Genomic DNA, 20,215 nt, shown 5'->3' on the forward strand with positions numbered 1-20,215 from the left:
GAGCAGATTGTCATGTTTTTCTCTAGCTTATTTCTTTAAGTAGTGTTTTATCATTACCTGAAATTGTATTTTTATTATTACGCCTCTTATTAATTATACTCTAGATTTATTAGAAGTCTCTCATAAAATGATATGAGAATTCAGAGACAGAGCATTTTCAAATATTTTGGATTTTATGACCATTGTTTATTTTTAGAATTTAGCGAATTTGAAATAATAGAAAAGAACAAAACCACTCAAATAAAGTGAGGCATTTTAATAATTTCATCTTTAATACTTACTTTATATTTTCCAAATAATGGGTGCCTTCCCCCAGTTATTAACATATCATCTTCGCGATCAAGAACAAGACGGATGGGGCGGCCAGTTCTAAAGAAAACACGTTTTAGTTAGCCAGCCTCTCCATCCCACCCACCCATTCATTCACCTACCTATTCACCCCTCCCCATTTATCCATCCTCTCATTTAACCATCTACCCATCCATTCATCTGCTCACCTACCCACCCATCCATTCAAAATTTACTCTCCTACCCATTTATTCAACCACTCGTTTATCCATACATGCATCCATCCACACATGCATCCGTCTATCCTTGCATCCATCCACCCACTCATCCATACATCCCATATACATTTATTGAGTTCATATGATATGCTAGGTGATGATTTGAGTTAAGGTATGACTGAATTACTATTGTCTCTGTGATCCGTAACTCAATGGTTGGAGATCTAGCTATGAGATTAATGTCACATGTCAGTTGGCTTGTGTTCTTATGGTTTCACATTTGACCTTCACTCGGGTCAGCCATTTTGCATATCTCCACCGCTGGCTATAAAGGAGAAGGAATGTGAGAAGATAAATGCAAACTTAACAACAACCTAGAAAAACAAGGCCAAACACTTGTGCTAGAATATCTGGACTACCGTCTTCATTTTCACCCATGAATGTTACTATATTGGCGAAGTTGTGAGGCGCCTTGGCCTTTCTGTATCTCTAGGGCAGAGATTCCTAGACTTTGGAGTGCAAAACAATCATGTGGAGCAAGGGTGAAAAGGCAGATTCCTGGGCCTTGGTACTAAAATTCTGATTCAATATATTGGGGTGGAAACTTAGAATCTTCATTTTCTCAAGCATCTACAGTGATTCTGATGCTGCTGTCTTCAGGCTCACATTGAAAACCACTATTCTAACCGAAACTATTCTAGCACAAATCAAAAAGCCGAACCTGTTGTCACTGAGTTGACTCAAACTCACAGCAACTCTATAGGCAGAAGTAGAACTGCCCCATAGGGCTTCCAAGGAGCGGTTGGTGGATTCGAACTGCTGACCTTTGGTTGGCAGCTGAGCTCTCAACCACCGAGCCATCAGGGCTCCATTATAGCACAGAGTCTCCTTAGTAAGGAGAAAAACCCATTGTTAGCAGCCATAGCTCTTAACCACTACGCCATCAGGGTTTCCACTTAGTAAGGAGAACCACCAGTTAAATGTACAGGTTCCAGGTCCCTCTCCAGATGATTCTGTTCCAATGGGTCTGGGATGGGGAGGCAGGAATTTCTATGGCCTCAGGTGATTCTTATCATCAGGGAGGTTTTCAAACACTGCTCTGGGGATCACTAAGTGCACGGCAGTTGTGCAGGTGGGACTGTATCTTAAGTGCTAGTTCTCACACTAGGCTGTACAGAAAAGTTTGAAAATAGACTGCCTTCATCAGTACAAGGGGAGCTGAGCACTGGGATTTAAGCACTTCCTAGATAATTCTAATTGCAGTCATGTCTGAAAAGTCTTAAAGGTACAAAAGGAGCCTTAACTGTGGTGCAAACAATTAAGTGCTTGGCTGCTAACTGAAGGGTTGGCAGTTTGAACGCACCCAGTGCCTCTGTGGGAGAAGGCCTGGCAATCTGCTTACATAAAGATTATAGCCTAGAAAACCCCATAGTCTACTCTGTCACATGAGGTAATATGAGTTGGAACCGGCTCGATGGCACCTAATAACAACAAAGGCACAAAGCCTGGTGGGAATAAAATGATCAGTGGATTATCCCTTGATGGGACCCAGGTGGGTGTGGGTAGGGAGGGGCTCATCATGTAAAGAACAGGAGATGGGATTAAGATCCTACTTTTTGTCGCCTTTCTTTGCAGACTGAAACACCTTTCTGTGTGCTTTGGGGCCCAACTCTGAACCTCTCAGTTGTCAGAGGAAGCAGGACTAGTAAACTTTGCAGGCTGATTGGGGCTCTGACAAATTACCAAAAAACAGTCATAGAAAATGAATAAGTAACAGAAAATCCACACCAACTAAACATGAATGCTGAGGCGTGAACAGCAAAGGAACAAGACTCCTGGTTCAGGTTAGCCCAGGAGGCCTCTGAGGATGAGTCATCCTTCCATTAAGCAGAGCTTGAAGAGCCAGCCCTTCCCAGGTGAAGGAAGGCAGAGGATGGAGAACCTTTCTTTTTTCACCCCACCCTGTCTTGGGGCTGAGGGTAGAAAGGAAAAGTGGGGGAGTAGGCTCCTTCTTCTACCACCTGTCTGTCAGTTTGTTGCACTGTGATGGCTAGCATGTTGCTATGATGCTGGAAGCTATGCCACTAGTATTTCAAATACCAGCGGGCTCACCCATGCTGAACAAGTTTCAGTGGAGCTTCCAGACTAAGACAGACTAGGAAGACAGGCCTGGTGATCTACTTCTGAAAATTAGCCAGTGAAAACCCTATGGATCACAGAAGAATATTGTCTGATATGGTGCTGGAAGATGAGCCCCCTAAGTTGGAAGGCACTCAAAATTCACAGTGGCTGCACCAGACTGAGTTCAGTACAGCTAGATGGTACCTGGCTACCCCACCAAATGCTCTGACAGGAATCACAATAGAGGGTCCCTGAAAGAGCTGGAGAAAAATGTAGAACAAAATTCTAACTCACAAAAAAGACCAGACTTACTGGTCTGACAAAGACTGGAGAAACCCTGAGAGTATGGCCCCCTGACATCTTCTTAACTCAGTACTGAAGTCACTCCTAAGGTTCACTCTTCAGCCAAAGATTAGACAGGCCCATAAAACAAAGTGAGACTGAAGGGGCACACCAGCCCAGGGGCAAGGACAAGAAGTCAGGAGGGAACAGGAAAGCTGGTAATGGGGAACCTAAGGTCAAGAAGGGAGTGTTGACATGTCATGGGATTGGCAACCAATGTCACAAAACAATATGTGTATTAATTGTTTAATGAGAAACTAATTTGCTCTGTAAGCCTTCATCTAAAGTACAACTAAAAAAAATAACTAATTTCATATTGACTGATCTAAAAAACAAAACAACACAGCAGCCAGAGCAATGGACTCGAGCATACCAACAATTGTGAAGATGGCACAAGGCCAGGTAATGTTTTGTTCTGTTGTACATGGGGTCATCATGAGGCAATTAACAACAACAACAACTGCCTCCTTCTTGACACTCCGCTTGGACAAGATGACTTGCCCCACCTTGAAACTGATCACTTTCTCCTGAAGCTCAGGGATGTAGCACTAATATTCGAGTGATAGTTACACTTTTTGTTTTTATAGCATATTAGCCTTTTCAAGCTTTTGCAATAACTCTAGGAGAGTGGGAGGTTAGGTATAATTATCTACATTTTATAGGTAAAGAAAAAGAGACAGGGAGTTGAGTTGCCCAAGGACACACAGCTAGTTGTGACAGCAGCCATGTGACTCTCAGGCCGCTGATTTGCCTTCAGACCTGTACCATTTTACACTCTCCCCTACCCACCAAAGAACTTACTTGACCGCACCCACAGCTGCAATAGCCCCGAAGACAGCTGGTCTTCCCAGTTTCCCTCCGAAACCCCCGCCGACTCGTTTTATGTGACAGGTGATCCTGTTGATGGGGATGCTTAGAGTGCAGGACACTGTTTTCTGTAAAAGGGAGATCACAGGAAAGTTTTACAAGAGCAAAATGGCAAAGCTTTTTGTTTCCTGAAATACAACATCACAGTGGAATTCATTCATGTCTACTGTTTGTAAAAAAAAAATTGAGACTGTCTGAATCTGTCTTGCATCCTTAATCTTCATAGAACAGCCCTTCCAGCAGAAGGGAAACTGTCAGAGTGTCCTGGATTCCTGTCAGAAGCTGAATTCTTAGTCAAATGCCCAGACCCAAGGTCCCAAGGAGGTGAAGGAAAAGATATGTAAGCAGCTAAAACCTAGAGCATTTTGTGACTGGGAAAATTAAAATGTGCTATAAAGTGATGTGTTTGCCCCAAAGGTTATCTGTAACGAGTATTTTAGAGAAAAATCGACTATAAAAATAATTTAGTGTTATCATCCAGTCACAGAGTTTATTTAAGCATGATGCAAACGAATGTTGTTTTCAACCGAAAGTGACTATGGCTGTTCTTTTATTTACTTGACAAGGCCAAGAAAAAAAAAACATTTCTGAAATCTTAGCTGTTTTAATGACATCTAATAGTTGGATCCTAAGTTTCTGCATGTAAAATGATTGCCTACCCTGAGGCTGTGGGGATTGACGGCCATGATGGAGGCAGGAAGTTGAGGAGGTAGGGCTGACCCTGGACCTTACCTGCACATGGGCTGGATCCTGTATTGACACGTAAATGTCCAGTTCTTTGTCCTCTGTCTTTGGAATAACAAGCACTCTTTGTGTTTCCATATAAAAATGTTCCTGTCCTCCAACATGGACCTCCCCTGTTAAGCACATACACAGGGAAACTCCTGAGGGTGAGTGCTAGTCAGGAGTTGCCATTTGGGGGAATTCAGAAGCAAGTAAGACACATACTGGCTGGCCTGGACTTGTCCTGGCCAGGGAACTGATGGACCAGGCATTTGTTCTGTGGCAACTAAGGGTCTGTTTCAGAGATTACTGTTCTGATAACAAGAGCTAGCTTCCATTCCTTAGTCTGTTCTTAACTAACCAAAATACCATAAATTTTTTTTCTATTTACTCTATTGCTTCCTACCTCCTACCTGCCACCCACCTCACCACGATTTTAAGGGAAAAGTCCTAATAGAAATTTAGCAAAATGCTAAGACTTTAGAGGATGGTCTTTCTGAGGAGGAAATAACATGCTCTTGATGTCTGCTTCAATAGAATCAGGCAAATATTCTATTAAATATCCTGAGTAGCTTACCTTCAACAATTTGATCAACTTTTTCAAATGCCTCCTCAATGTTTCCTTGTTCAAGTTTTTTTTCAGGGCATAGGAATGAATTATGTTTTATGGCATCCTGAGTAACAGGGAAAAAAACACAAAAGCTGATTCTTCTTACTTTTCTTTCATCGGAAGTTTTTTCAAAAGCCAGTAAAATCCTGAAAATGGCCATCTACTAAAACACATGAAAGAGTCCTGCAAGCAAGTGATTACTAGAGTAGTGGCTTACCACAGAGACAAGACGTCAGGGAGGATGTCTTCTAGATTTGCCGAGAAAAACTACCAAGGATTGGTGCTAGTTTTCCTTAGGAAGGAAGCTATATTCAGAACTGAGCCCTGGGGATGCTGTGATGGTCCAGGGTGAGAAGTACTCATTTCATTTTTCAACATGGATCTCCAGGGAACAGGTGATAGGTCCAAATATAGGTGAGGTTCTAGGCCCTTCAATTTTACTCTCTCCTTGGATAAAAGTGCTTGTGTTAGACTTGTTGGGTAGGTCATAGGTCATTGTCATGGATTGAATTGTGTCCCCCCAAAATATGTGTAACTTGGTTAGGCCATGCTTCCTAGTATTGTGTGGTTGTGCTCTATTTTGTGATTGTAATCTCATGTTAAAAGAGGACTAGGGTGGGATTGTAACAGTCTTACTAAGGTCACATCCCTGATCCAATGTAAAGGAAGTGTCTCTGGAATGTGGCCGGCACCACCTTTTATCTTACAAGAGATAAAAGAAAGGGAAGCAAGCAGAGAGGGGAACCTCATACCAGCAAGAAAGGAGCACCAGGAGCAGAGTGCATCCTTTGGACCCCAGTTTCCTTTGTGGAGAAGATCCTAGTCCAGGTGAAGATTGATAATAAGGACCTTCCTCCAGAGCCGACAGAGAAAGAAAGCCTTCCTCTGGAGCTGAGGCCCTGAATTTGGACTTCTAGCCTACTGTGAGAGAATAAGTTTCTCTTTGTCGAAGCTATCCACTTGTGGTATTTCTGTTATAGCAGCACTAGATAACTAAGACAGTCATGTACACAGCCTCTAGCTCAGAAATCTGGATGAACTGAGGCTGTGTTGAGAGAGAAGATACAAGTCCTTATGCATCCCTGAGGCAAGAAAGCCCAATAGACATTTTTTTTTAAATTTATTTATTTATTGTGCTTTAGGTGTTATCGTTAGGTGCCGTTGAGTTGGTTCCAACTCATAGCGGCCCTATGCACAACAGAACGAAACACTGCCCGGTCCTGAGCCATCCTTACAGTCCTTATTATGCTTGAGCTCATTGTTGCAGCCGCTGTGTCAATCCACCTCTTTGAGGGTCTTCCTCTTTTCTGCTGACCCTGTACTCTGCCAAGCATGATGTCCTTCTCCAGGGACAGATCCTGCCTGACAACATGTCCAAAATACGTAAGACGCAGTCTCACCATCCTTGCCTCTAAGGAGCATTCTGGCTGTACTTCTTCTAAGACAGATTTGTTCGTTCTTTTGGCAGTCCATGGTGTATATTCAATATTCTTCGCCAACACCACAATTCAAAGGTGTCAATTCTTCTTCAGCCTTCCTTATTCACTGTCCAGCTTTCACATGCATATGATGAGATTGAAAATACCATGGCTTGGGTCAGACGCACCTTAGTCTTTGGGATGACATCTTTGCTCTTCAACACTTTGAAGAGGTCCTTTGCAGCAGATTTACCCAATGCAGTGTGTCTTTTGATTTCTTGACTGCTGCTTCCATGGCTGTTGATTGCGGATCCAAGTAAAATGAAATCCTTGACAACTTCAATCTTTTCTCCATTTATCATGGTGTTGCTCATTGGACCAGTTGTGAGGATTTTTGTTTTCTTTATATTGAGGTGCAATCCATACTGAAGGCTGTGGTCTTTGATCTTCATCAGTAAGTGCTTCGAGTCCTCTTCACTTTCAGCAAGCAAGGCTGTGTTATCCTCATAACACAGGTTGTTAATGAGTCTTCCTCCAATCCTGATGCCCCGTTCTTCTTCATATAGTCCAGCTTCTCATATTATTTGCTCAGCATACAGATTGAATAGGTGTGGTGAAAGAATACAACCCTGGCGCACACCTTTTCTGACTTTAAACCAATCAGTATCCGCTTGTTCTGTCCAAACAACTGCCTCTTGATCTATGTAAAGGTTCCTCATGAGCACAATTAAGTGTTCTGGAATTCCCATTCTTCGCAGTGTTATCCATAGTTTGTTATGATCCACACGGTCAAATGCCTTTGCATAGTCAATAAAACACAGGTAAACATCCTTGTGGTATTCTCTGCTTTCAGCCAGGATCCATCTGACATCAGCTATGATACCCTGGTTCCACATCCTCTTCTGAATCTGGCCTGAATTTCTGGCAGTTCCCTGTTGATATACTGCTGTGGCCGTTTTTGAATGATCTTAAGCAAAATTTTGCTTGGATATGATATTAATGATAAAAGAAAATGATATTGTGCTATAATTTCCACATTTGGTTGGATCACCTTTCTTGGGAGTAGGCGTAAATATGGATCTCTTCCAGTCTGTTGGCCAGGAAGCTGTCTTCCATATTTCTTGGCATAGACAAGTGAGCACTTCCAGTGCTGCATCTGTTTGTTGAAACATCTCAATTGATATTCCATCAATTCCTGGAGTCTTGTTTTTCACCAATGCCTTCAAAGCAGCTTGGACTTCTTCCTTCAGTACCACCGGTTCCTGATCATATGCCACCTCTGGAAATGGTTGAACATCAACTAATTCTTTTTGGTATAATGACTCTGTGTATTCCTTCCATCTTCTTTTGATGCTTCCTGCATCATTTAATATTTTCCCCATAGAATCCTTCACTATTGCAACTTGAGGCTTGAATTTTTTCTTCAGTTCTTTCTGCTTGAGAAACGCCAAGTGTGTTCTTCGCCTTTGGTTTTCCATCTCCAGCTCTTTGCACATGATGCTGGAAGCTATGCCACCAGTATTCAGATAGCAGCAGGGTCACCCATGGAGGACAGGTTTCAGCTGAGCTTCCAGACTAAGACAGGCTAGGAAGAAGTACCCAGCAGTCTACTTCTGAAAAGCATTAGCCAGTGAAAACCTCATGAAAAGCAGTGGAATATTGTCTGATATAGTGCTAGAAGATGAGCCCCCCAGGTTGGAAGGCACTCAAAAGATGACTGGGGAAAAGCTGCCTCCTGAAAGTAGAGCCGACCTTAATGACGTGGATGGGACCTTCATTTGCTAATGTGGCACGGCTCAAAATGAGAAGAAACAGCTGCAAACATCCATTAGTAATTGGAACCTGGAATGTACAAAGTATGAATCTAGGAAAATTGGAAATCATCAAAAATGAAATGGAACGCATAAACATCGATATCCTAGGCATTAGTGAGCTGAAATGGACTGGTATTGGCCATTTTGAATCGGACAATCATATAGTCTACTACGCTGGGAATGATAACTTGAAGAGGAATGGTGTCGCATTCATAGTCAAAAAGAACATTTCGAGATCTATCCTGAAGCACAATGCTGTCAGTGATAGGATAATATCCATACGCCTACAAGGAAGACCAGTTAATACGACTATTATTCAAATTTATGCACCAAAGACTAGGGCCAAAGATGAAGAAATAGAAGATTTTTATCTGCTGCTGCAGTCTGAAATCGATTGAACATACAATCAAGATGCATTGATAGTTACTGGCGATTGGAATGAGAAAGTTGGAAACAAAGAAGAAGGATCAGTAGTTGGAAAATATGGCCTTGGTGCTTTAGGTGAAAGTTTACAAATGAAGTCAGTCTCCAATAGACATTTTAGGAAGCCTGCGCATTGTTTTTGGCATTTGGATATCTCACAAGGGTCTTTCCAGCCCTTTGTTCCAATTTTTTTTTTTTCCTGACAATAACACATGAAGACTGGTGAAAGCCATTCCATTCTGTGGTTTCATGGGTAGAACCTACTGACAGCTGATCTTCACTTAAACTTTAGGTTCCAGGTGTTTTTTCCCTTACTTCAGAATGGGACCTGTGTCCTACATTCTTAGAGTCCAACAGCCTTACATGCCATAGCCTTTCCTGCTAGTGATGATAATAAAAATAACGATAATGAGAGCAGCTACTATTTTTTGAGTGCTTGCTTTCTGTCTAGCACTGTCCTACATGCTTTACATGACTTCTCACATTAACTTTGTTATGATCTCCATTTTCCAGATGCAGAAAATGGATTTAAAAAAAAACAAACCCATTGCCATTGAGTCGATTCCGACTCATAGTGACCCTATAGGACAGAGTAGAATGGCCCCATAGAGTTTCCAGGGAGTGCCTGGTGGATTTGAACTGCTGACCTCTTGGTTAGCAGCTGTAGCTCTTAACCACTACGCCACGCCACCAGGGTTTCCAAAATGGGTTTACCCAAAAAAACCACTGCCGTCAAGTCGATTCCGACTCAGCGACCCTATAGGATGGACTAGAGCTACCCTATGGAGTTTCCAAGGAGTGCCTCGTGGAATCGAACTGCCAACCTTTTGGTTAGCAGCTGTAGCACGTAACTACTACGCCACCAGGGTTAAAAAAAACTACTGTCTCCAGGTCACACTACAAATAAGTGATGGAGCCAGTTTTCAAGCCCAGGCTTAGTGTTCAGAAATGCTTTCCCTAATGAATTGGAGCCCTGGTAGTGCAGTGGTTAAGAGCTCAGCTGCTAAACAAAAAGTTACTAGTTTGAATCCACCAGCTGCTCCTTGGAAACCCTAAGGGCAGTTTTACTCCATCCTACAGGGTCAGTATGAGTTGAAATCAACTTGACGCCAACTGGTTTTGTTTTTTTTTTTCCCCTAATGAATACGTGATTTCTCAAAACAGCAGAAAATGATCAATATAATGAGATTTTTTTCATTTTCTGCTTTATCAAGGTTTCAAAAACTTACCCTGGTACATGTAGAAGTACATTTATTTCCATATTTCAAATGTGTCATAAGACAGTATAGCCTTATAAAATATGCTTATGTTTAATGAGTGCTAATTTTTTTTTTTTTTTTAACTATGTGCCAGAAACCCTGGTGGCATGCTGGTTAAGAGCTACGGCTGTTAACCAAAAATGTTGGCAGTTCAAATCCACCAGGCAGTCCTTGGAAACCCTATGGAGCAGTTCTACTCTGTCCTTTAGAGTTGCTACGAGTTGGAATTGACTCGACGGCAGCGGATTTGGAACTATATGCCAAGCACCATTTTAAATGCTTTATATATATATATTTTTTTTTTTTTTATATATTTACTCATTTAGTCTTACAACAAGCTGATGAGGTAGATATTGTTATTATCCCCCTTTTACAAATGAGAAAACCATGGCTCAGAGAGGTTAAGTGACTTGCCTAAAGTTACACATTCTTAAGTGTAGTTTGGTTCCAGGGCTATGCTTTTATTTTATCTTATTTTGAACATATTGTGTTAGAACTCTGGTGCACCTGACCTGAGCCACGGTGTTCTCAATTGTCTTACATGCATGTGAAAGCTGGACAATGAATAAAGCAGATGGAAGAAGGATTGATGCATGGTAAAAAAAAAAAAAAAAAGTTGTTTTTTTTTTTTATATTGAGTATATCGTGGACTGTTGGAAGAACCATTACCCTACACTGTCTCTCCTATATATAGTCATATGAATGAATATTACTATACATGACTGTTACCTGCTTTTGTTTGGACAATAATTTTTTGCTGACTCTGAGCATCCCCCTTTTGAGGGAACTCTGGATCTCTAACCATTTTGTTATGTGCCCTCTGGGCTACCCCTTGGCAATTGCCATATCCATCCTGAAGAAAGTGATGTTAGAACTGAAAATTCAAAAGCCTTAGTATGACCCAAGGAAGGAGAGTAAGCCAAGAAAAATGATTGGAACTTTTTGTAAACTTGGCAAATGAGAATTTGCAGCTTATGTTGATTTGGTTTAAAGAGCTCAAGAGACATTACATTTTTATACTTTGAATATTGAACAACTTGTACCTGTGAGATGTACCTGGCATGTGACCTTATTTGGGACTAGGATCTTTGCAGATGTAATTAAGTTAAGATCTTGGGATGAGATCATCCAGGATTTAGGGTGGGCCCTAAATCCAATAACCGGTGTCTTTAAAAGAGAAAGGAGAGGGAGATTTGAGACCTAAAGAGGTGGGGGGAGGGGCAGGGGAGGAAAGCCCTGTGAAGACAGAGGCAGAGACTGGACTTGTGCTGCCACAGGCCAAGGAAGCTTGGAGTCACCAGAAGCTGGAAGAGGCAAGCAATAATTCTTCCCTAGAGCCTTCAGAGGGTGTGTGACCTTGCAGACACCATAATTTCAAATGTCTGGCCTACAGAAGTGTGAGAGAATAAATTTCTGTTGTCTTAAGTCACCCAGTTTGTGGTAACTTGTTATGGCAGCCCTAGGAAACTAATACAAATGTTTTAGCTCCTGGCGTGCTAGGGCCTTTGAACATTTTTTATTGTCTTCATACGCATACAAACAAGTAAACTTTTCTCATTGAATTGTTAGTGCTGTCAAGTGGGTTCCAACTTATACGTGACCCCATGTGCAACAGAATGAAACACTGCCTGGTCCTGAGCCATCTCCACAATCATTGTTTTGCTTGAGCCCCTTGTTGCAGCCACTATGTCAATCCATCTCTTTGAGGGTTTCCTCTTTTTCACTGACACTCTACTTTACCAAGCATGATGTCCTTGTCCAGGGACTGGTCCCTCCTGATAACAAGTCCAAAGTACGTGAGATGAAGTCTCGCCATCCTTGCTTCTGAGGAGCATTCTGGTTGTACTTCTTCCAAGACAGATTTGTTGGTTCTTCTGGCAGTACATGGTATATTCAATATTCTTTGCAAGCACCATAATTCAAAGACATCAGTTCTTCTTGGGTCTTTCTTATTCATTGTCCAGCTTTTGCATGCATATGAGGTGATTGAAAACACCATGGTTTGGGTTAGGTGCACCTTAGTCCTCAAGGTGACTTCTTTTCTTTTTAACACTTTAAAGAGGTCTTTTGTAGTAGATTTGCCCAGTGCAATCCATTGTTTGATTTCTTGACTGCTGTTTCCACTGGCATTGCATGTGGATCCAAGTAAAATGAAATCCTTGACAACTTAGAATCTGCAAATTCGTTTATATCCGAATTTTCATTATCTTCTCTAGAAATACTATCTTGAACTTCATCATCCAAACCCAGAAATGACAGTGGAAGTTTCTGTGGAACTCCACCACAAAAGTCCCATTGCTATTGGGCATCACCTTGAAAACATTATTTTCTCCAATATCCATTCTCAGCGTCTTCCTCAAGTAATTGTTGTTAGGTGCTGCCAAGTTGATTTTTGACTCCTAGAGATCCCATGTAACAGATAGCCCTCAATTTTTAACTGGATACATGGCCACCTGGAATAAAATGCCCAGACCCCTTGGGAGTTAGGTGTGGCATGTGACTAGGTTCTAACCAATGAGATGTAAAGAGGTATGGGCAACTGCTTGGAAGTGTCCTTAAAAAGAGGGGACATGTCCTTCTTTATCATTTCATTCTCCCCACTCTCAGGAATGTGGATTTAATGGCCACGGCTTTAGCAGCTATTGTGGACCAAAATGTGACCTGGGTCCCTGGCACTTGAACTCCTATTCAAGCCCTGGACTGACCATGTCTAGACTTCCTAAATATGAGAGAGAAAGAAAGCTCTATTCTGGGTTTTGCTTTTGTTTTTTTTCTTTCCTGTTTTTCGGAGCGCAAGCTAATTCCAACTCATAGAAGTAATATCTTCCAGAGAAAGCAGATTTTTCCAGAGAAAGCCAGTGACAAGAACAAATTAGAACCCTGAATTAGTCTTGCCCAAATGTATTTACAAAGGTACTTTTAATTCTACAACCTTATGGAAAGACAGGCAGCCATGCTTACCTCAATAGAGAAGATTACAGGTTCCAGATCTTCATAGGTGATCTTTACTTTTTTAATTGCTTGCTTCACCTGTACCTCAGTCTCTGCAACCACAGCACAGACAAGCTGGCCCACACAAAGTACCTGTGGAAAGTGCACACATGGAACAGGTGGAAAACCCTGGGTGGGAGTAGGCTGAGTTCAACCTTAGTAGCATCCAGTGTCTTAGGTGTTGTTGTTAAGCACTAATAACCACACTAGAGTCATACTCAACTGTATGTGCTTGGCCAAAAATGTTGAATTAAAAAATAATACAGAAAATTCCATTAGCCATTTTACTCAATGAATATAAGCCCAGAGTGACTGTGAGATTGGTTGTGAACTGAATCTGCTGTGTCCTCTGTTGAGCTTGGTTCACAGGTGTCACCCCCATGGTGTCATTTTAGAGTTTAGGCATAAGGAAAACATTTTTTGTACAGCATGTCCCTAGATGACAGCCAACCTCTTCATCAGGAGTTCCACTAAAAGGACAGTGATTTGTCCCCTGGTAGGAGGAGAAACAGTCTGTGTTGGACTTACTGAGTTGTGACAAGAATAGCTAACCTTTGCCGAGAACCTTCACATGCCCAAGGACTTTACAAGCATTGACTCATTTAAATCTCACAACAACAAAAAAGGTGAGTGCTATGGTTATTCCCATTTTACAGATGATGAAAGAAACCCAAGTTGGCATAGCTAGTGAGTGGCAGAGCTGGAACTTGAATCTAGGCAGTCTGGCTCTGGAAGTAAGTGCTCAATGAATGATTGTTGATTTGAATTAAAAGATCCAGGATGGAAAGGGCAACCTTATTAAAAATGGATGTGTGAAAGCACGTGGGAGAGCAGTCAAGAAGGAAGAGGGCTCAGAGCAGATAAAGGGAGTGGCTGTATTTTTTGTACTCCTCTTTCTAGATCTTTCTGATACAGATCAGTTCCTTGCATTTAGTCTTCAGATGACAGCGAATTGACTTTGGAGTACACAGCTAGTGGCACAACGAGGACTTGTCACTTTATTGTAATAAGTTTTCTTTTACTATCTTATTTCCTGACTCCAGAAGAGTAAGTCTGAATAAAGATGGTAGGAGTAGAGAGAAGCTAGAAGGATTGACACTTCTATCCCCTAATGGCAGAGATAGCTGGGAAGCAATGGAAAGCCAGAGAAAATGGTCCTTGGTGATTATCTGCACAAAGCATCTGGGAAGCCATGTTCCATACCTCATCTACGGCCAACAATTTGTCATCTTCGGCACCATTGGTGCCTGGAATATCCTTAGCTGTTATCACATCAACTACCCCTGGTAGTTCAAGGGCCTCTGATGCATCAATTGATCTGAGCAAAGAGAAAACATTTAAGAAATAGAAATCTGCCAGCTTCGAGGTCTCTGAGCTCAAGGAAGGGATAATACATGGTTGAAAATCAAAATATATAACACCTGGTTCAACTTGGGACCCCTGGCTGGTGCAAACAGTTAACATACTCCCACCCAAAAGGTTGGAGGCTCAAGCCCATGCACATGTGCCTTGGAAGAAAGACTTGATGGTCTAAAAATCAGTCATTGAAAACCCTGCGAAATATAGTTTCACTCTGACACACGCGAGGTTGCCATGAGTTGGAATAGACTCGACAGCAACTGTTTTTTTTCTGGTCCAGCTTAGGCCTAGACCAATCAGAGTAGACATGCCATGGAGTAGGGGCTAGGAGGTTCCCTGCCGCACCAGGTGGTACATTTTAGCTGCAGGGAGGATCTGGGGGCACAGCAGTGTGGCTGTGGCAAAGGGTATTTTGGGGAAGCTCAAGACAGAGGCTATTTACTAACTGGCAGTGAAGCAGATATTTCACTGTTTTAAGAACAGCTGAACATCAGCTCTACCTCAGAGTTACTTCTTGAGCCATGCCTGAGGTTGCAGGAGGGAGGTGTGGTTTCATGAAGCTTAGAAGGGTAGGAAGAAGCCTATAACTATGATTTTTGTTCTCTCTCTCAAAATAGTACTTTCTGGATATTCTCCTCTGACATTTTAGGTTCTTAAGGTTCAGGGGGATGCTGGAAAATGGGCACATTCCCCAGAGGGAATCCACCAGTGTGCTTTTAAAAGGCATTTCAAAACCTTGTCATTTACTTACATAATTTTAGCATGAGCCCTGGTGCTGGTCACCAAAGCCATGACAAGTTCTTTATCTACCACAGGAATGTCATCACAGAATATGGCTTCCCCTGTGGCATGTTTAAGACCTGACAGGTGCATGATGGGGCGTCCAACTGGGTCTTGGAGAGGTTGGTGAGAATCCACACTCTACAGAGGAAGACAAGAGTTGCTCTAGAAACCTTTAATCTCAGAAGCGGCCTGGCCAATTACCAACACTCCCCATTCAGGATTGAGAAATCAGATGGTCACCCTCAGGCAACAGGATGCTCGAGCAAGTTAGATGATGACCCACCACTGACAAAAACCCACTGCTGTCGAGTCGATTCCGACTCATAGTGACCCTATAAGACAGAGTAGAACTGCCCCATAGAGTTTCCAAGGAGTGCCTGGTGGATTTGAACTGCACAATTTAATAACATAACTATAACGGGGAATTGTTATTCCAGTTATGTGGCAATGCCTCAGGCTGGGCCAACCTTTTGGCAAAATTGTGAAGTAGGTGAAGGGGCACCCAGGCTTCTTTTTGACATCTTCTTTTCCCAGGTGGTATCTCTGTAACCCCTTTCTTCTGGAATTTAGGGGCTCTCCCCGCCTGCTTTCTCACCTTTCCAATGATAAACCTGTTCACACATAAGGTGATCCTGGTGATGAAGTCTAAAGTGATTATAATTCCTGAGGGTGGAGGACCAAAATCTAAGCCCAGAGCATGAGTATGGACTTGAGCAGGACCTTTTTTTCTGAGGTTAGGGGTGAGGGGGAGGGAAGAGGAGGTGGCAATGAAGCCTACTCAGATCTGGATTAAGGTGCCTCAGCTGCCCCTGAAAACACCACAAAAAAATCACTGGTAGTGTAAGGAGGCAAAGAAGGTGTTTATTCAGGAGCTTTCCTCAGGGAAGGTCCTCCGTGTGTGGTTAAGTGGGAGGTGCCATTGGGGAGAAGCTGTCCTCTGGCAATAATAGATCATTTCTTAATTGTCCTTTAAGAATGGGGAGTTCAGTTACTGGCAGGGCTCTCGTTTTGCTGACTGGAGATTAAAAATTTGAAATCAGGGCTGGAGGCTGAAACTTGTTACTCTCCTGCTCTGTTCTTTCCCAACACTGGACTCTGCCGTTTGAAGTAAATAGCAAACAAAGGCCCAAAGCATGTTGGTTTGAAGAAATTGTCAATTATTTGTAGATGTGTCAGATTATCAGACTGCTCCAAGCTGGGTTTTTTTTTGTTTGTTTTTTTCCAAGCTGGTTCAGCTTTGAGTAGATCTAGCTGCAGCTTCCACTTGACTTGACTTGGCCTGAGCAAAGAACCAATGTTCTGGTAACAGCTACAAAGTCAGAACTAAAAAAAATCACAACTCTGAAAAGTTGGCTTGTATGGCACAGCTATACTGTATCTCTTTACTTCTAGGTTTCAGTTACAGTAAATCTACTGACCTGGTATGTTTGTAATCCTTGAGGTATTGTGATAGGGAAATCTTCTAGAGCGCTTAGGAATCGGTCTGGGATTTCAGGATAATGGCGGCTGTCCTGAGAGATGATTCAAAATAATAAAGACAGCTGGTTAGTCTATGATTAAGGTGAGCTTTGATTTTTGTGAAAATTTTTTGGTTAATATATCCATGGGGCCCTGGTGGTGTAGTGGTTAAGTGTTTGGCTGCTAATCAAAAGGTCAGCAGTTGGAATCCACCAGCTGCTCCTTGGAAACCCTATTGGGACAGTTCCACTCTGTCCTCTAGGGTTGCTATAAGTCAGAATCGACTCGACGACTGCAATAAGCTAATGTATCCATGAGTCCCTGGGTGGCACAAACGGTTAACATGCTTGGTATGAACTGAAAGGTTGGCAGTTTGAATCTACCCAGGGGCTTCTTGGAAGAAAGTCCTGATGATCTACTTCTGAAAAAACAGCTGTTGAAAATCCCATGGAGCACAGTTCTACTCTGACACACATGGGGTTGCCATGAGTCAGAATCAACTTTGTGACCCTAATACTCCCCAGCATGTTTTCTCCTTTTCAACATGGGTGACTGAGAGCTTGACATAACTATCGCCATGATGAACCTATAAGTTTTTCTCCTTCCCTTGCCTGCCTCCTCCTTCTCGAACCTTTGTTAATGACTTTGATTTGACCTAATACTAAAGACTTTGTTCTTTGTCTGATCTGATGCAAATCACTTTGTTTTGTTCTGTCTGATCACCTGTGACTTACAACCCCTCACAGGTAAATCAGAGCCCAGATGTCTGACATGTATATCGTTAGCCTGATAAAGAGATGTTGGCCATGCATCTCTTTAGTCTGATAAAGAGTTTTTTTATCATTATTTTGTAATGAATAACTCCTCTGGCCATGCCATCTCTGGGCTACAAAGACACTTCTAACCCTTGTAAAATTCTATATAAGCTCTAATGTAAAATTGCTCTTTGGGACTTCATAGAGACAGCCTGTGTTGCTATCGAGTCCTGGTAATGTACACATGTCCGGAATAAACTTTCTAACTCTTTCTGACTTGGAGTAAGTTTCATTGGCTCGACTTGCTCCAGGGCACAGACCCTAACTGGGCAACAATTTGAGGGCAGCTTTTCTTTTTCCACCTAACTGCAAGGCCAGGTAGCCTGGATGACCCAAATCCACACTACCTGCCCAGGTTTCACTTCCTGTGAATGTTTCTTGCCCTGTGCTTCCCTCCCCCACCCTTTGCCACATAATAAGGAACTAGACTGACTGGTTTGAGTCTGATCTTCAGGTCACCCTGAGAGAGAGGCCTGCTGGTGAGCTGGCCTGCAGAGGAAGGAAGAGAAACAAGAAGACTTGTGGCTGAATAAGCTATATCAGAACGAGCAGGAATTCACTGTACACAAAACAGACCAAATCCTGACTGTTTTTCTCAGGAACCCAGCTTTTCTGGGAGAGCAGTAAAAACGGGAAGGCTGCTCTGGGTGTCACTGCAATGCTTTAAGTGTCTTGATTCAGAAATTAAATGGCAGCAAGAGTTATCCTGGTGAATGTGGTCAGTGAGGGTCTTCATCTGGGTAAATGAAAATCAGACACTTTAGGAACTGTGGACAGTTGGCGTCAAGTGTAGTTAAGGAACAAGGAGTCCAAGGTAGGATGAGTTACAATCAGGGTCGGGGAGGAGGAGAAGGTACCTGTAAGGCAGAGAACAGAGGGACCCCCAAATCTGCAAACAAAGTAACAAGAAACAGGCCAGGGCACAGAAACAAAGCCATTCCCCAGAACAATGGGGCAGGGTATCTAAAAATAGCCCGCAAACAAAACCAGCCCCAGGGACATGCAAAACATCCACCTGTGACCGCTATGTGACCTTCCACCAGGGGCAGTGAGGGGCTGCAGCCCCAGCCGGGGGATCGAACCCTGGGGAGCGAGAGACTGCGCAGGCACGGCACCCCATAATAAGTCCTGCTACGAATCCCAGAGGTCTCTCGGACAGGAGCCATCTTGGAAAGATGCTGTGCGTACACCGTAGTTATCCCCGCCTGTGCCTATGAATAAACATGAATCTTTTCCCACAGGAGAAATTTTAAAAACCCAGGCCCCTCTTTTGTTCTGTGAGACAAGGGTAAGCTTTGCTCTAGGCCCTCCTCGTCTCCGCTTGCAAGCCTCTTTGATAAAGCTTTGCTTGTGTGGGAAACTCTACTTGCCTTACCTGCTCATTCTTGACCAGTGAGAGGCAAGGATCTTATTCTGGTAACAACTGGACTCTGGAGGTAAAAAAGACCAAGGGAGCAGTGCTTTCTGAACAAGAGGACCTAAAGTGCAACCCAAGAGGAGACAGGGCATGGCGCGCGCGCACGCGAGAGAGAGAGAGAGAGAGAGAGAGAGAGAGAGAGAGAGAGAGAGAGGGAGAGGAGAGAGAGGGAGAGAGGGAGGGAGGGAGAGAGAGGGAGAGGGAGAGAGGGAGGGAGGGAGAGGGAGAGAGAGGGAGAGGGAGAGAGAGGGAGAGAGAGAGGGAGAGGGAGGGAGAGAGAGAGAGAAGGAGAGAGAGGGAGAGAAGTCGGGAAGGAGGGAGGGAGGCAGAGGGAGAGAGAGAAGGATGTTTCGTTTTGTATAACATATTCCAGAAGCTTATATTCAGAAAGTCAGAAACAAGCTATTTCAACATTAGCATACACATACATTTTGGTCTTTTGGAAAAAGAAAGTTTTATTTTACTTTTCATGTTGGATATAAATTTCTAGAATAAGCAAAATCACTCTATAGTGACACAAATCGTATCAGTGGTTGTGTGGGTCAGGATGAGGAGTTGACTGCAAAGGGGTGCAAGGTCTTTTTGGAGCGATGAAAATCTTCTACACCTTGTTTGTGGTGGTAGCTACATGATTTTACACATTTGTCAAATCTCACTGAACTTAAATAGGTACATTTTAATATATGTAAATTATACTTCAAAAAGTTGATATTTTAAAAGAAAAAAGTTGCATACTGGAGGCAGGGGCACCATGTTTCTGTCCTCAGGACATGCATGAAACATCTGTGGACGGGAACCTCAAGTAGCTCTCAGGACTGAATCCCGGAAGGAGGGCTGGCTGGGTTCTGACAAGGCCTGACCCAGAACAGATGACAGTTTGGAAAAGTAGTGGGAAAGCCGTGGGTTTAGGGTTGCAAGGAGCACATAAAAGCCAGAGCACTTACAGGCACAGGGAACAGTTTCAGAAGCTTCTTTAGTTCCTGCAAAACTTCTAGGTAGAACTTGAAGAAGAAGCTGACAACCAGAATCCTCTTGAATTCTACCCTGCCACCCGGAGCCGAGCCTGGGAGGGAGACTTCCTCCAGAAGCAGCCTGCAAGAAGCCTCATCCAGCATCAGCTCATTCCAGCGCCTGATGGGGTTGGTGGCGGGAAATGAATCTGTTAAAAGGCAGTCTCAATCACGCTGCAAGAAAAAAACAAACCCAACCCTGTCGCCCTCGATTGGATTCGGACTCATGACAACTCCATATGTGTCAGAGTAGAACTGTGCTCCGCTGAGTTTTTAAAAAATATATATATAGGCATATA

At 42.9% G+C, this 20,215-nt stretch overlaps 1 long non-coding RNA gene across 1 annotated transcript; it reads right to left on the minus strand.

Moving 5' to 3' along the window:
• Positions 1–4,575: 4,575 nt before the first annotated feature.
• LOC135231539 (uncharacterized) lies at positions 4,576–13,163 on the minus strand. Its single transcript, XR_010322257.1, has 3 exons — positions 13,045–13,163; positions 5,137–5,233; positions 4,576–4,693 (listed from the first exon to the last, which is right to left on the minus strand). It is a non-coding gene; the product is annotated as an uncharacterized LOC135231539 (long non-coding RNA).
• Between the last annotated feature and the right edge of the window lie 7,052 nt (positions 13,164–20,215).

This window comes from Loxodonta africana, chromosome 6 (assembly GCF_030014295.1).
Source record: "Loxodonta africana isolate mLoxAfr1 chromosome 6, mLoxAfr1.hap2, whole genome shotgun sequence".
NCBI lineage: Eukaryota > Metazoa > Chordata > Mammalia > Proboscidea > Elephantidae > Loxodonta > Loxodonta africana.